The sequence below is a fragment of the Salminus brasiliensis genome, chromosome 13, assembly GCF_030463535.1.
Source record: "Salminus brasiliensis chromosome 13, fSalBra1.hap2, whole genome shotgun sequence".
In the NCBI taxonomy this organism is placed as follows: Eukaryota; Metazoa; Chordata; class Actinopteri; order Characiformes; family Bryconidae; genus Salminus; species Salminus brasiliensis.
In genome coordinates this window covers 13,695,086-13,711,795 of record NC_132890.1, presented here as the reverse complement: position 1 = coordinate 13,711,795, position 16,710 = coordinate 13,695,086, and the positions used below count along the sequence as shown (strand labels likewise).

The following is a 16,710-nucleotide window of genomic DNA, read 5'->3' as shown; positions in this document are numbered from 1 at the left end:
CCCCCCCACACACACACACACGTGCAATTAGGAGTTATTTGCAATAACCTGTAAATAATATTGTTATTTCCTTTTTAATTCTTATTTATATTGTGTATATAGTGCAAATTATTTATCTATATTTTTGTAACTGAGTGTCTTGCTATCCCTTTCTGCTGTGACACTGAGAATTTCCCCACTGCGGGACTAATAAAGGATTATCTTATCTTATCTTATTGTTTCTCCTCACCATGCATGTGAAATAGAAAGGATGGAGTGATTCCCCTGTTGGCGCTGAACAACTCATACTTATCTGGCAGTGGAGAAACCATGATCAAGAAGGTGGTTCACCCAGGGTGAGGCTCAGCTATTGCATTACATTGGTTGTGCTGACTCCTGTGCTAACACACAGAATAGAAAAGCTAGACTGCATAATTTGTGGTAGTGGAGGACTGTGCTCTCCCCTGATATTTGGGTAGAAGAAAGGAGCAATCTGAGATAGACAAACGTCAAATGTGAATAGTATGACATGTTGTTATGAACTTGTTTCACATTGGGTTCAGCTTCTACTATAATATGTGTAAGTAACTTTTAATGTTATTATTGGAAGATGTTTATGTAGTGTATCTATTTTACCCTGAAAAATGTCATACTCTCCGTCACTGCCTGTTTTCCCAATAGAGACCAAGCGAATTTGTTATAAGTAGAATGTGTATCATGGAGTTTATCCCAGCAAACACATAACCTCATAGAGGTCTGGAGGCCTCTTCAGTACATCAGGCACTTATCAGTTAGTTTCTCGCTGGGGAGAATAGGGAAGAGTGAAGACAACCGATGGATTGTTTTCATTCATTTTCCACTCTTAATAAGTAAAGCTCAGTTATTTCTCCTGCTAACACATAGAACAGGAAAGCTTCAGTATAAAGTCGGTGTTGTATCCACACAATATACTGAGGGTTAAATTAATTCATACTAGGTGTGATAAGTAACTTAATTTTCTTGTTTGTTTTACATTTGATAGAATTAAAATTTTACATATTTTATAGACTACACAAGTAACACAAATAAATGCAATTGGCACTTTTTGTGGCAAATACAATTGACAATAATTGAGATGTATCTATTTCTATACAGACATTTGTAAAAGATTATTTAATTTCACATTTTGTTTTATATTTCATAGTCCTTTTTGAAGTGTGACAAAGAAGCTGTTCCTGTCCACATTCATTACAGTTTTAGTTTTGTCTTATCTTGATAATTGATTAAAAAAAGACTTTTTATTTAATTTACATGTTAATCTCATCAAGACAAATTCTACATCAATACAGTTACAGTGATACAGTCTTTGCAGTCTTTGATTTTGACAGTCTTTACATTGTGTACTGAACCCACTGTTAGAGATGCTCTTTACCCAAAGCTGTGTTCCTTGTCATATCTTAAACACTTAAACACTTCACACTTAAAGTTGCCGCAAAGCATCGTTTTATGTTTTCTTATAAGGTTTAGACCTAACAGGTACATAAAGGGTGTATTTTACCTGTATGAGTATTACATATAAAAGTCATAACTAATTCATTTAGACAACAAATAAAATGTCCAGTTGTGTTGTATATATTGTGGTTCATATCCCCACCACTGTAAATTAAACTGAATCTGTAAGTTTCTCCACAATTAAAGATTTCTTATCAGACCACTATGAATTACTTTTTTACATCTCCTACTAGGTTTACAGCTGCATGTAAAAAAATCAGGACGAAGGCATGCCACCAACTGCAGTTACAGTAGAACCTGTTAGTAAATTAATAATTAGTAAAGTAGATTCTCACCCATTTAGAATCAATAATTAAATGACATCCTTGAATAACTATGATTTCATTTGTGGATATATTCAATTATATACTTACAAAGAAGGAATCTTTTGAGTTCAAATACAAAGCAACAATAAATGAGGGGGCAGGATCTCTGCATCTCTGCCCTATGACTAACAGTCTACACACTCAAACTCTTCAATGTGATGGGTGATCTACAGTCGCTGTCTACAGTGAGTGTAGACTCTCAACCAATTCGAAGGATAAATGTCTACAGTCACTGTGCTGATATTGACCCTCAGTATTGATCCTCAGGTTTGCCGAGTCAAGTTCTAGTTAATGTTGCCATCTACACTGGGCAACATTCTTCTTCCCTGTGAGACAAGAGTAAGGTTGGAGATGTTCTAATAAACACATTTCAGTACATTACTGAAACTAGTTAGTCTATATCTGGAATAGTCTACATGCAAAGTAATTTAAAGTCAGACAAAAACGATAGTTTTTTATTACATTTTTTTTTATCATAAACCATGTTATTGGTTACAAGCTTTCCTATATTAGACTGCAATGTATTTTATAATAAAATCATTTTAAATGAATAAATCACAAATGTCAAATTAATCATCTAGTTCAGTTCACATCCAGGAGATGGCAGTACAACATACTAAAAAAACAACAACGCCTGAAAACGGGACTTGTTAATGTCAAACCTGCAGTAAACAGGTAGCTTCTGTCTTTGCTTTATTTTTGGAAAATGTAAGTGTAACACTTAACACCTTAGTGTGGTGTCTAAATAATAATAATAATAATAATAATAATAAATTAGGTAAAATGTAAAATGTCTTCTAAGAGTTCAGTCTTGAACTTTAAACATGACTGACAGAAAGCGCTCGAAAGATCTCTTCCCAAACCTGCTGTTAATAAACGTGAAATAGGTTTGTACTCTCTCCTTATTTACCAAACATGTTGTGTTTGTTGGCTAATTAGAAATTCGTGAATGTCCTGTAATGAGTGGAGTGCTAATTTTAAGGCCTATTCTTTGGCCTTGTCAATTAATCCTATTAATTCCGAAGGCCGGGACATTTCACAGTCGTGTGTTGGTGAATGGGCAGGCGTAAAACATGGGCATTTTCCAGTTATTTTCTTACACCATGAAACAGTTTGCTAATTTTACTTAATTACAGTGTGAGAATCCTAATATAGGTCTAGGAATGAAGGTTAATGAAGCAGTCGTACTTGGAATGAGGGGAACTGGATAGAATTGGCATTTTCTTTTGACAAGTGGTCTGGATGTCGGTTTGCTGAACGTGAGAGATTCATACATGTGTTGTGTTGGTTTACAGGTACATGGTAAACTTAAGTTGAAGAGATCATAGTCAGTCAGCATTTGTTTTAGGTTTCACTCCTCGTGGTTAGGTTGTAGTACCACATTCAACCACAAGGTTATCAAGCGTATCAAACATATGTCTTTGTTTTTCAGTAAGAAATCCAACTGTTCACCTCCACTCCAGCACGTTAGCTGTTCGTGATCAGTACAGTTGATGTAATGTTGTAGTTTTGTTTCTGAATTGCTTTTAAAAGAAGTCGGAGGCAAAAATGATATCCTTGTATTTGATTGGCCGTTGTGCAGAAATATTTACATATTCTGTTTTTATGTCCGTTATCTGTTAATACCACTGTTTTCTCAGAGTTGTGAGTGATATTTAACCCTTGATTCCCCGACTTACTTTTTTATTATCGCCGGGAATTTAGTTGAAGCGGATTTAAACATTTCACCATAACAGTGAAACTTACTGTCTAGAATGACTTCCCTATTTCTCTTAGCAGTCCAGTATTGCTTCTCAGCCTTTTGGCTAAGATCAAGTGTAGTATCTGTTCTTATCAGTTTAATCTGATACATCCCCTATCTGGGGACCATATATTAAATTGATTTTTGGAACAGGGAGATGGAATAGGGGCTTGCTCTGTCCACTCCATGCATCAACCTGGTATCGCAGTATTTCCGGGAACGGTGCACCCCCTTTTATTCGGTAAAATATATATTATCATCAGCGGCTCCGAATTGCTTCTTGTGGTTGTTCGTGAGGTATATCAAATACTGAAAGGTATACGAAAACGTTAAACAACGTGTAACATCTAACGCTGGATCCGTCTACTGTACTTTACAGCTGCAGTCTTAGGGTTATTAGCAACCTATATGTATGAACTGAAGCTCTGAAGTAGGGCTTTGGAGAACTACATCGTATATATGGTTGACTAAAGCAGGTCTGAACGGTATTCGGGATAGTTCAGTTCGTCACAGGTCTACACGTCTGCTTGTGTAGTCTGTTTCCCATTACAAAGCTAAAGGTATACAGACTGTCGTTGTAGCTTTGTATTCTTGCACAACGCATGACTGTCCTGCTGTTAGCAGCTGCAGCTGTAGTGAACATATCGACATTCCTCTGTGTTTTTCGTGTCCGCCCGTGTTCAGCAATAGTGACATAAGTAAAACGAGCAGATAAAACTCAGTTACATAAAACATGTCCTTTATAAAACCGGCGAGTTTCTTTAGTTAAAGCGCATCTTCAGATGGTTTCTTTTCAGTAGCTCTTCTTGGAGTTTCCGGTAACTGCAACTTCTGTGTAAGACTTTTTTTTTTTTTTTTTTTTTTCTCTGTGAAGTTAATTTAAATGAGAATGGTTAGTTATGTTTGTGTGTGCCATTATTTGTGGATTTTACGAATTTAAGCGTCGGTTTCATCGATTGCAATAATATTTATGTAAATGTCCGACGCATATGTGTAAGTAACTTTTAATGTAATTATTGGAAGATATTTATGTAGTGTATCTATTTCACCCTGAAAATGTCATACTCTCCGTCACTGCCTGTTTTCCCAAAAGAGACCAAGCGAATTTGTTATGAGTAGAATGTGTATCATGGAGTTTATCCCAGCAAACATATAACCTCATAGAGGTCTGGAGGCCTCTTCAGTACATCAGGCACTTATCAGTTAGTTTCGGCTTCTCGCTGGGGAGAATAGGGAAGAGTGAAGACAACCGATGGATCATTTTCCACTCTTAATAAGTAAAGCTCAGTTATTTCTCCTGCTAACACATAGAACAGAAAAGCTTCAGTATAACGTCAGTGTTGTATCCATACAATATACTGAGGGTAAAATTAATTCATACTAGGTGTGATAAGTAACTTTATTTTACATTTGATAGCATGAACATTTTACATATTTTATAGACTACACAAGTAACACAAATAAATGCAATTGGCACTTTTTATGGCAAATACAATTGACAATAATTAAGATGTATCTATTTCTATACAGACGTTTTTAAAAGATTATTTAATTTCGCATTTTATTTTATATTTCGTAGTCCTTTTTTTAGTGTGGAAAAGAAGCTGTTCTTGTCCACATTCATTACAGTATAAATGTTTTTTACTTTTGATAAATGATTATTGAATATTGGGAATAACAGGTGCTTTTTCATTCTGAAGCACAGGGAGCTTCCATTTACTGCTCTTTCAGGAGTAAACCGACACAGCAGCAAAGGCTCACACCGGCCGGCAGACTCGGTCTTGTCAACATAAAAGTCCTTACCTAACGTCATTTCCGGAAGGAAATAAAAAATGCTAAATGGAGAAATCTCAATTGGAGCTGATGTGGACAAGATTTGTGTTCCTGGTCACAAGAAAAGCTGCTCCATCGCATTATGAAAAGTATTAGCAGGCTTTTAATCTCGACGTTCCTCACCATCTTTTCAATAAACTCTTTTATTTTTAGGAGTGAACTCAGTTGAAATATTTATGAATGGTGAAAGAAAAATTCATTTCAAAGAGGCCCCGGAATATGGCGCTGTATTTACTTTGCCGCAGTTTAATAATTAAGCTTGTGTTCTCCTTCAACTGCAAAAAAAAAACAAAAACAAAAAAAACCCACATCAGTCAAATGCGGTTGTTAAACGGGTCAATTCTAAAATTCCAAATGTTTCTCAACAGTCTTGGCTTCTTTTATTTACACCCTTAAATTTGACATACTAAGCTACAACATGACTATGGGATAAATGCAGGGGCTACTTCCTACCAATATGGAAGCCGGGAAAACAAAACAAGAGGCTGGCACGCCGGGTGAAGCATCGCTCTCAGGTGAGTTGCGAGTTGCAGGGATGCCGATGAAGCAGGCTCGGGCTGAGTGGGCCAGCCAGCCATTTAACTAAGGGAAGTGGTGTCGCCATGTCAAGTTCAAAGAGCTCTGTGATGCTTCAGGGGGATAAAAGAACAACTGTTGTAGATACATGCAGGTCTGGGAGGAGAATTTTAAAAACCTCAATGCAACTGGAAATCAGCCATTCCACTTCCTAGAAAATAATTCACAAGTGGTGAAGGACTTTTGATTTGCTCCCCTCCCCGCCCCCGAAACGAGAACGGGAACCCATGAATAAGGGCCCACGACTTGAGGTTGTGTGTAACGGTGAAATAACATAACGACTGTGATGAAACGGTGCTGTTATTTCCCCACAGCTCACTCCCTTTTGTGATGTGTTGCTTTAATATGACCTAATTAAGTGATCTAAATTAGCAGGTGTTTTTTTTTTTTAAATAGCAAATATTGGGGTCGGCCCACCCAAGCGCTGTCATTATGATTGGTTGTAGTCTTGCTATATGTTGACATCCTGTAACAGACTTTCCCCCATGTTGTCAGTTTCCTCAAACGTACACTGACCCCTACTGACAGGCTTGGGTTCCTTTTATCCACAGCATTTCCTCCACAGAGTTCTGGTTTGATATTTTTCAGTGTTTTGTGAGAAATTGGCTATAATTAAGCCAAACTACAAGTGATTGGTTTCCATCCCATGGCAGGCCATGCAGGTGGGCTTTAACGGCAATTTTACGCTGAAAAGTTTCGACTCCTAAGACTCCACAGAGTGTATGAAATGTAATACAAGGAGGTATGTGTAAAAAAAAGTGTAATGTGTTGTATATTTGTGAAAGCATAAAGTAAGATGGAGTAAAAGGAAGAAGAGCAAGTGAAAGAATGTGCATGTGAGTGCTTGAGGATGAGAAAAGCTTATAGCACCTGGTATTTCCAGGTGGTCTCCCATCCAAATACTAACCAGGCACAACCCTGCTTAGCTTTCGAGATCAGCCGAGATCGGGCTCGCTCAGGGTGGCATGGCCGTAAGCGAGAACACTGCTTCCACTTAGCCTATTTATAAGCATGCAGCAAAACACGCCTGCCTCTTCCGCATTACAGGGGACACGCTCACTCGAAATGAGTTGTATTACAGTTTTGTATAATACACAAAACATTCAAATTTGTAAATGTATGGCTTTAACAAAGGAAAGATATCATGGCACATTTCATGTACTGCTTTCAGTCTGATGAGAGCTGAGAAACAACTACAATATAAGCAGCAAGCATTTTACTGTTTTGTATTTTATGCACTCCTATGCAGATAATGATCATCAGTATTTGCTAGTTTATTTTAAAGAGCTGAGGCTTTGGGAAAGGACAAGATACAGAATCTTTAGGCTGTTTTTGGTCACAGCTTCAGCCCTTATGACAGGCTGTGCTATAGGAGTAATGTCTTTTCACATAGTAAATGAGTCCCTGAGTGAAATGGTAATCAGAGAAACTGCCCCCATTCGAATTATGAGCCCCCCAACAATAAGAAGCTGCGTATGGTGCAAAACCAACTGCTTACTGTGAAAAACTGTGAATGAGGAGTTCAGTTTTGGCTATTTGTGTCTTTTTTTTTAAATCTTAGCCTTGATAGCAGTTTGTGCACAATTTTTGGCTTTGTTTACATAAAACTATTACCTATATCTGCTGTTTTAATTGTACTACAAGACTTGGAAAATGAATCACACAGAAATGATGTATATGGAGATTGGTTGCTTCATTTGTTGTCTTTGTGGCTGGATACTGAACTGTTCTACTCTGCCCACTGAGTACTGGTGGGAGAAGCTGTTGTTACCACAGTCAAATATTTTTCCAATCTGTGGATGGACTGTGTTTCTTACACCACTGGTGTGTCCGATTGCAAATATTACCCATCCATAATGGCACTGCCAGGTAAAAAACAGTATACAGTTTGACCACCAATGTCAGATGTTTTTAGATTGAATTAGACAGTGTAGTGAAGTTCAGCAACTAGTTCAGCGCTGTCTCTTAAGTTTTCTTGCATGTGTACCGTACCCTGGCTATTGTTTCTGTAATCCTGGGAATCTGGGGAGCTGTGTTTGCTTTAATTGGAATTAAATATACTAAGATTGGAGGTTCTGAACTTGCCAATGCCAGGGTAACTTTTGCAGCTTCCCTGACCAATATGGCATCAGGTACGATGCCTCCAAACTTCATTCTTGTTCAATTCATAGTAAAATAATTCCAGAAATGATGCAATGCTTTTTGTGCCACAGGGTTCTGTGGTATGATACTGTACTCCTGGTGGAGCATAAAACACAGGTGCAATATGTGGATCCAAACTACAAACCACAGAAGTAAGCTATTTTTAGATGTGGTGAACATTTAATGTTTTCACACAGAAATCTAAATTTTTACTTTTCTTGAAATAATTTAAAGCTGATTGAAAAGTGATGTTCAAGACACATACTAATGTCATTAAAACACAATTGCATTTACTTTGATTTCCCCTCATTATATATATATATATACAGTGGGGAGAACAAGTATTTGATACACTGCTGATTTTTCAGGTTTTCCCACTTGCAAAGCATGTAGAAGACTGTAATTTTTATCATAGGTACTCTTCAACTGTGAGTGATGGAATCTAAAACAAAAATCCAGAAAAATACATTGTATGATTTTTAAATAATTAATTTCCATTTTATTGTGGGAAATAAGTATTTGATCATCTATCAACCAGTAAGAATTTTGGCTCTCACAGACATGTTACTTCTTCTTTAAGAAGCCCTCCTGTTCTCCTCTCATTACCTGTATTAACTGCACCTGTTTGAACTCGTTACCTGTATAAAAGACACCTCTCCACACACTCAATCAGTCAGACTCCAGCATCTCCACAATGCCCAAGACCAGAGAGCTTTGTAAGGACATCAGGGATAAAATTGTAGACCTGCACAAGGCTGGGATGGGCTACAGGACAATAGGCAAGCAGCTTGGTGAGAAGGCAACAACTGTTGGTGCAATTATTAGAAAATGGAAGAAATGCAAAATAACGGATAATCTCCCTCGGTCTGGGGCGCCATGCAAGATCTCACCTCGTGGAGCATCAATGATCTTGAGGAAGGTGAGGAATGAGCCCAGAATTACATGGCAGGACCTGGTCAATGACCTGAATAGAGCTGGGACCACAGTCTCAAAGAAAACAATCAGTAACACTCTACGCCGTCAAGGATTAAAATCCTGCAGTGCACGCAAGGTGCCCTTCCTCAAGCCAACGCATGTCAAAGCCCGTCTGAAGTTTGCAAATGACCATCTGAATGATCCAGAGGAGGAATGGGAGAAGGTCATGTGGTCTGATGAGACAAAAATAGAACTTTTTGGTTTAAACTCCACTCGTCATGTTTGGAGGAAGAAGAATGATGAGTACAACCCCAAGAACACCATCCCAACCGTGAAGCATGGCGGTGGAAACATCATTCTTTGGGGATGCTTTTCTGCAAAGGGGACAGGACGACTGCACCGTATTGTGGGAAGGATGGATGGGGCCATGTATCGTGAGATTTTGGCCAACAACCTCCTTCCCTCAGTAAGAGCACTGAAGATGGGTCGTGGCTGGGTCTTCCAGCATGATATCGACCCAAAACACACAGCCAGGGCAACTAAAGAGTGGCTCCGTAGGAAACATCTTAAGGTCCTGGAGTGGCCTAGCCAGTCTCCAGACCTGAATCCAATAGAAAATCTTTGGAGGGAGCTTAAAGTCTGTGTGGCCCAGCGACAGCCACGAAACCTGAAGGCTCTGGAGGAGATCTGTATGGAGGAGTGGGCCAAAATCCCTGCTGCAGTGTGTGCAAACCTTGTCAAGAACTACAGGAAACGTCTCATCTCTGTAATTGCAAACAAAGGTTTCTGTACCAAATATTAAGTTTCTTTTTCTGGTGTATCAAATACTTATTTCCCACAATAAAATGGAAATTAATTATTTAAAAATCATACAATGTATTTTTCTGGATTTTTGTTTTAGATTCCATCACTCACAGTTGAAGAGTACCTATGATAAAAATTACAGTCTTCTACATGCTTTGCAAGTGGGAAAACCTGAAAAATCAGCAGTGTATCAAATACTTGTTCTCCCCACTGTATATATATATATATATATATATATATATATATATATATATATATATAATAGTTGTTAGATAATTTATTACATCTAATCTGGGCCTGATTGTGATTGTTTGACCAAAAATCTAATGCAGTCAATAAGCAAAGAATTTTCTTTTTAGTTTTGCTATATTTTTTTAATGTGATCTACTTGTTTAGAAAACACATAAGCAGGTCTATTTAGAATTGAATAAGAACTGAAGATTTGAGGTAAATGTTGATGTTTTAAGCATGTAGTTTGTCTGCAGGTGAACTATTAGCTATAAGTTTATAAGCTTATACATTATAAGCTTATAATGTTTATAATTTCCTATACAGTGGCATGTACATGTTTGAGTTCACCTGATTAATGTCTGTGCACAGTGATGAAAGTTAAACAAATTGTAATTTCTTTATTTAAGCTTTAGATTAGTTTTCATTTTAGATTAGTTTTAATTTTAAAACTAAAATTTCACCATTTCTAAAAGGTAAAAGGGTCTGATACAAAATTTGGACACCTTGCATGGTCTATACTTAGTAACACCTCCAAAGATTCCATTGTAAAATTTGTACAACTTTTTCATGGTGCTTTTTTTTTCACTTTTATTTTGACAAAACAAAAATTGTACAATAATATTCCTTTTAATTTTGAAAAGACTTTTATCTGTAAATTATGCTTTTTGAAGATCAGTTGTTACTGTGAACAATTCATTTTGACCAGGGGTGCCCATACATTTACATGCTACTCCATATTTCCAAGAGTTTATTCTCAGAATAGTAAAATGAAATTTCTGAAAGGTAGAGTTAATAATTGTATACATTTTTATGCTGATATTAGCTTGATAAAATTAAATTTTCATGTAAAAACATCTTATTGAGTTCCCATGACACATCTTCTAGATCGGTCACTTTTTCCAGGCAGCATGCAACTTTTCAAGTGTTAGTCATAGGCATACTACAGCTACATCCACAATTCAACATTTCAGAAGACCTCAGAAGAAGTTGTTAGTAATTTAACTTCACAAAGTGCTTTGGCGTTTTAACTATGATATCAATACCATGGTTTAAACTGTTGCCAAAACATCAAAATTGTAAACACTGGATCCTCCATTCAATGCTTTGTCTAGCTTGTATCCTTTCACATTTGTCATTTAGGAATGCATAAAAAAACAAAATATGTATGCTCACTAAAACACAGTAAAACAACAGGCTGTTTTTGTTTGTAGTTATAAAGTTATGAAGTAATCAAGGTTTGGGAGAGAGAGAATGCCCAAATCTCCTTTCCTTCTTACACGTTTCTCTCTCAACTTTTTTTGTTTTGTGTCATGACATTTTTGCTTAATATCATAACCTCATCTCCTCTCCTTTCTTAAAAGCACTGCACACGGAGTGGTGAGGGCTGAAGATTTTGTTCATTCTTCAGATTTGAAATAGGTGCAGCAGTGTTCATAGGCTAGGGAGGGCCATCTCTGATTATAGCTGGAAGTGCTGTTATGTGTTACTTCTCTGGAAAAGAGGGACTCCACTCCAGGTAAGCCCTGTGCAATATTTGAATAATGAATATACAATATCCACAGGCAACAAGATGTAGCAGGTCATAATGATGACAAAATGCTATCAATGACCTGTGACAGAAAGGATCCACAATATCACTTTGCAATCTGAATATCTATATTTAATATAAGTATACATACAACCAAAATGTCTTTTGAAAGTATGCCATTCATCGCATTGCAAGGTAAAAAGTTCAGAGGCATCCGAAAAACTCAACGTCGGCCCACTGTACAAGATGACGGCATCATTTTCTTCATGATAATAGAACCCGAAATAATAGCCGTTAGACAAACGCCATGCATGAATCATGTCTGTGTCTTTCAAGCGCAATCGTCTTTTAGCCAGAGTCAGTTTCATTTTTTTGGGAGTATTGGACGCCATGATTATTACGACTATCTTCTAACCCTAACCTCTGCACAAACACTGACCCTTTAAATCCATCGGCCTACAGGGTCTGTTGAATGAATGGGTGAAGACTTATGACGTTGCATACTCTGATTTGCTCGATTGTATGTATCTCACCAATGTCACCTGATTGGTCGATTGGACGCACACACAAACACACAAATATATATGGCATAGTTTTGGGGGGAGAAAATGAGTAACAGATGTTGGAAGGGACATCTATATTTTGCTGAATCAGGGTCTGATTGAGGGTCTGTGGACTAGGTTAGGACCTTTTGACCCCGGCTAGGCTTCCATTACATACAATGTTTACACACACACATACACATGCAGGTACACGTGGCACAGTGGTGGTATGTGGGAATGGATAACAGATGTCGGAATGGACCTGTGAAATAAGTTTGATGAAAAGTGCCCCAGCCATCCGATTGGACGGCATTTTTAAATCTGGCGGGACTTCCGGAAGGAGGGACTTCCAGTGAAAATGCACGCTTTTGATTGGCCGAGGGAGGGACATACCTGATGGCCTGATGATGTGGCACGATCTGATTGGACGAGAGGACCAGTCAAAACTAGTTTGAGGAATAGTGCCCCCTATATCTCTCTCTCACCTGAACTTGGCGAAACAAAGTTTCAGTGATACAATTACACAGTAACGGTCCACAGCAAAGCAGAAGCACCAATAATATGAGAATGGTGCAAATGGAGGGGCTGGTCAGCTGGTTGCGGCAGCACTGCTTTCACCTGCTTAGACACAGACAGAAGTGCCTCATATAATGAGACACAATACATCGTGAGAGAGTGGTCAAGTAACTGGTTATCCAGTGGGGGTGGACCTAATCCCATATTGGGAGGCCTGCCAAACACTCTCAAAGGCTCTGTCGCTGGGGGGGGGGGTGACCCACAGGCTGTTGTGACAGAGGTTGTGTGTCTGTGTGTGTTTTGTGCACATGTGAGACAAGTAACCTAACCCTAACCCTTTCATGTATGCCTTTGGGAAACATGGTCTATTTGTTGCAATGTGTATCCACACATTGTTTTGTTTGAAACACCCTGATTTGGTCCACTGAACTTTTTCTGCTGCAGTGGCAGTAGATTGAATTTCTTGCAGGGTGGGTTTCTCTTGGTCTGTTACAGGAAGTTGTGCGGCAGCAACAGACATTTGGCCACACGATCTGCGAAAGCATTTTCCTGAAAGGAGAACGCTTTTGCCTCAAGCAAAGCTTGAAACATGGGTATAATACCGTCAACTGCTTCAGGTTTCAAGGGGTACTGAGCTTGTCTGGGCCTATATGTGGATTTTGGTGTAATGGATACTGGTTCACTTTAATCAATCCCATATCATGCTTACTAGAAGCCCACAGCTGAGGGGGAAGTGAAGCAAGCTCCAGTTCCTCCTCTTCTGTGAGTGTGGCAGCCTGAATCAGTGGAGGTGAGCCAAACAGCTCCACTGTTCACTCTGCTATACTGCACATTGGGGCGCTTGGTATTGGCCCAATCATTAGCCCTGGCCACCCTCAAGGCCCATGGCCCGATATCTCGCCACGCAAGGGGCTGTCTAGCATTGCCCACGCAACGCTGCTTGATAGCGTTGGAGAGCTCAGGTCTCAGACCCATCAGGAAGCTGTTGCGCAGGTGCACCTCCCATGGAGACACGTTTTCTGGATTGTTTGCTCTCGCCACAGGTACTTCCAGTATGCTAAAGTCCGTGTGAACTCTTGTCAAGCAAACTAGATAATCTTGAACAGTCTCTCCATCATCCTGCTTGCATGCTGCTATTTTTCCAGTGTTCACATGCAGGGGAAAGGCAGTTTCCAATCAAGTTCTCAAGTGTCTTATCATGTTCCGATAAGGGGCATTGGGGTCCGGATTACCGTTAGCTCCGGTGTTGTAGGTGGGATCAGCCAGGCGTACATCTCCATCCGATCAACCTTGCAGTAGCTGGAACCCAATTTTCGGAACAGAATGCGTTTTATCTCATTCTCCTTGTCTCCTTATCTCCTCTTACTTGTTGGGGGTCTGACAGGCCGGAGGCAGCTTCCATCATGTCCTTTTCAATCCAGTATTGATGTACTAAGAGGGGACCCTCTGGTCCAGCCACCTCTACCATAGGGAAACAGCCTCTTAGGGCTTGAACTGCAGTGAAAACTTCCTCTTGGTCAGCGTGACCCTTAAAGCCGTGCTGAAGTTAAGTCCTTTTCCTGTGTCATGGCTTCGGGTATGGGAAGCTACTGGCGATGCAAGTGGGCTGGCCTTCCTGTGTCCGGCGTGCGGTGCAGGGTCCGGTGCTGGGCCATATGGTGGAGGAGGTTGTTCCACTGCTGCTTGATTGGGTGCTGCTCCAGCCTAGTTCTGGTGTTCCCGCTGGCGCTGGTCTTCTTGGCGGGGCGGCAGCAACTGAGATACACTGAGACACTGGTTTAGGTTTCTCTGCTTCTTCTATCCAAAACCCAATCGCCCGTAACATACTTGCTTTATGTTTTGCACAATGTTTAATCACTGCTTGTGGGCACCCCACAGGTGCTTGTCCCTCTCTATCCTTAAACTTATTCAGATATTTCACACTGAGGCTCCCAGTAGTCGGGAATCCGAAATATTTTATCCACAATGGAACATACATTACACTATCAGTGCCATAATCCTGGCTCATCTGACTAAAGAGAGCTGCAGTGTGAAACTTTAGATTAAAATGTCATTCTATAGCTAACTGGGATCCTATCTTGTTCTCTCACTTGATTTAGCGACTCAGCGTAATTTAGCCCCAACAACCACGTCTCACCTCTCTTTGCCTACTGATTCAATATTTGGTACCCTGTACCTAAAACTATTAGCACTCCTTCCCACGGTCCGGACCTATTGCTCTAGTGATACATCTATCAATATAGGCCTCGCTATGACCAGGCTACTCTTTTACTCTTGTTACTCTAGTGATACATCAACCAATAGAGGCCTCGCTATGACCAGGCTAGTCTTCACTCGTTACACCGTCATGTAACTAAACTTCATCCAGGACGGAGTGCTCAAGGGAAGGTGGAGGGGAATTATATTTTCAGAAGTAATTATTCTGTAACTCACCACCACCAATGTTCGTAGATGAGGCTTGGATTGCGAGTGGAGGGACAATCAGTCACACTCACCCCCGCTGTGCTTCTCCTGCTGCCTGTACAGAGAGTTCTAAAGCAAACAGTTCTAGTTACACAAACATACATGGTCATCACTGATTAAAAGAAATTAAAAATGTCCTCTTACTGACTATAAATCACTTTAATAAACAAATTCCATCACAACATGCATTGGGAGTTTCTGGTGGTGCTGTCACCTACTGGTGAGCAAGGGTACCTACATGTTTATATATTTTGAGCTGCTGTGTTTGGTAGTGATAAGTGTGTGAACTTTTAAAAATATATTTTCAGACAATAGCCTTCAAAGAACAGCGGGGTTACACCAGGACAACCCAAACACCAGTTATAATTTCTGCTCCCAGAACGAATGTGCAAATTTCCTCCCACACAGAGATCGGATTTTAGTCTGATTAACCAAGTGTAAAGACATGAGGCTAAAATCGGGATACAGTCCAGACACAAGTCCCATTACGTGACCAGGAGTAAAAGGGGTCTAAGTGACTACAGCTGTGGTCAGAATTAGATCCTGGTTGAAGGTGAAATGCTGGGAACATCCCTGCATTCAATAAAGGAAAACACAAAAGGGTATAAATTCAGTGTATTTATGTTTTACTCAAATGAGGAGATGTACTCATCACTTACACGTTTCTCATGCTTGGCAGATTTGTGATGGGAACACAAGCTACAAATGTCTTTACTGTTGTTGTGCTGCTTAAATAAACGTTATGTAGACTAAACAGCTTTTTACTCTCTCTGTTAACAGACCTCAATGTTACCTGCAGGTTCTGCTTTTGTTAGCTAGTTGTTTTCTTTACAATATCAGGTGGCAAACAGCTTATTGTTGTTGTGGAAATTAAATAAAGACTGTTCATTGACTTGTTTATTTGTCTTTTATACATTTAGTAAGAATACTGCATGTCTTACACTGTAAATCCTGCATTTTGTGCTGTTTCTAGCTTAAACCGCTAAACCACGCGTCAGAAACAGACCCATAGCCCCGGAGTGAAACAGCAGCGGGTGTGAAGCGCTTCACTGATTGGTGGAGGACCGAACTGCTCACGACGCGCTGCAGCAGGCTTTCTTCTCCTGATGCTGTTTGATTGAAGCTGGACTTTTTCCAGTGTTACAGCTAAATATGTATGATGTTCTAAATGTGGATTGTTTATCAAATAAACAACATAGAAATACTATGGCAGCATATTCTGGACTTTCTAAATGAAATCAAATATGCTAATTAAACAGTGTGTGTACAATTGCATATGAGTGTACAGTGTTTAAAGCGTTATCTAAATGAGGAGCTTTAGCAGTTTTGAGTTTATGGAAGATTTTCCATCTGCAATCCTCATCGTCGCTCCAGCTTTGCCCAAATGAAGCTGTAGTCCAGTTGTGTTGGGACGAGGCGCAGTCACCGGTATCGCCCCTTCCAGTCTGTCAGTCTACTTCAAGGAGGCACCCAGGACAGACGTTCCCGATAGAGCCAGGTGAGTTCATGTGAACTAGCTGCTTTTAAGCTGATCTTTTACCTTATATGTGACCATAAACGTACAGTGAATATTTGAAAGCTTGG

At 39.5% G+C, this 16,710-nt stretch overlaps 2 non-coding genes and 2 pseudogenes across 2 annotated transcripts; 3 read left to right on the top strand and 1 right to left on the bottom strand.

Annotated features, from left to right (window-relative positions):
* Positions 1-284: 284 nt before the first annotated feature.
* On the top strand, positions 285-446 carry LOC140576021 (U1 spliceosomal RNA). The gene has a single exon (XR_011981260.1). It is a non-coding gene; the product is annotated as a U1 spliceosomal RNA (small nuclear RNA).
* Positions 447-3,620: 3,174 nt separating this feature from the next.
* On the top strand, positions 3,621-3,809 carry LOC140576038 (U2 spliceosomal RNA). The gene has a single exon (XR_011981275.1). It is a non-coding gene; the product is annotated as a U2 spliceosomal RNA (small nuclear RNA).
* A 3,034-nt stretch (positions 3,810-6,843) lies between these two features.
* LOC140576003 (5S ribosomal RNA) lies at positions 6,844-6,962 on the bottom strand (annotated as a pseudogene).
* Positions 6,963-7,638: 676 nt separating this feature from the next.
* LOC140575484 (claudin-10-like) lies at positions 7,639-13,216 on the top strand (annotated as a pseudogene).
* Positions 13,217-16,710: the final 3,494 nt, after the last annotated feature.